Below are 1177 nucleotides of genomic sequence, written 5' to 3'. Positions count from 1 at the left end.
GTTGTTGCAACAGCGCTCTTTATCGTCCCATCCGGGAAGCAACGCTGCGTCTCGACCCGAGCGAGCGTGTTGCGACACCCACACTCGGTTGGTGTATCGCAAGCACGGGCGGCACACAAAGCTCGTGCGTTCGCTCATGGCGCAAGCTGCAGGAAATGCGGGGCCCCTTGCACCGTATGGCGCGCGGCGGCATCATGCCATGCCATACGCTATTAGATCGACCCCCAAACCGAGGCACCACGCTTTAATTGGCGAGTGCGGCGTTTGTGGGGGGTGAGAGGGGGCTGAGCAAGCGGCGGACGCGCGATGACTGCCGGCCGGCGGCGTATCCACCTGGTTCTATACCCTCCCCCCTCCTCTCTTTCTCTCAGAGATGATGGGATGCACAGTCAGCTCACGGAGCGCGGCAGGCTCCTCCTCCCAGCGGGCTTCACCTCAGTGGACGGGCGCTGTCGGCTGGGGAGAGGGAAGCCGCCACCGACCGGCCAAGAACAAACTGCCGCCGCAGCATCCCCCCCTCCACGTCGTGGCTGCACAACCTAGACGCTGCGGGTATTCCCCGCCTTAATTGGTTCGCGACCATTTCCCATGAGGCAAGCCCTACCTCCCCCCCCCCCCCCTTCAGTCCCCCCCTCCGCACCGCCCGACCGCTGGCCAAGCAGACAAGCTCGCTTAGTTTTCCTGGGACGCTTGTTTCTGGACCCGTTTCTTATCCTTTTTTTTTTTTTTTTTCGTGGCCCGGGCCTTCGTCTCTGGAGAAGCTTGCCCGCCCTCTTTGCGCCGCCGCGTTTCTTTCGCGTCCGAGAAACTGAGCCGCCGTGCTTGCTTTCCTTTTCTCCTTTGCTCCTTAGCTCCTTTGCTTTTTTTCCTTTTTGTTTGCTGTGTAGCTGTCTTTCATTATGCGCATACTCCACGGCTTCTCATTATACCTGCCTTATTTTCGAGATTTTCGGTCTCATGCGAGAAAGCAGAATTACACCAGAAACTGATGCGCGTCTTTTCTCTCCCTCTCACATTAGTCAGGCTCATTGACAGGAAGGAAGGGATGGGGAGACAGGCTCTCGGGTGGCTCTTGGCGTCACTGCTGTCTAGAAATATACCCCCCTTCCCTGCCCCGTCATCCTCCCCGCTACCTCTAGAGAGCACCTCCTCGCTTGCCTCACTGCTTCAAGCATTT

The sequence above is a fragment of the Amblyomma maculatum genome, chromosome 6, assembly GCF_055883805.1.
Source record: "Amblyomma maculatum isolate TAMU_Amacu chromosome 6, ASM5588380v1, whole genome shotgun sequence".
In the NCBI taxonomy this organism is placed as follows: domain Eukaryota; kingdom Metazoa; phylum Arthropoda; class Arachnida; order Ixodida; family Ixodidae; genus Amblyomma; species Amblyomma maculatum.
This window is presented reverse-complemented; position numbering follows the sequence as displayed.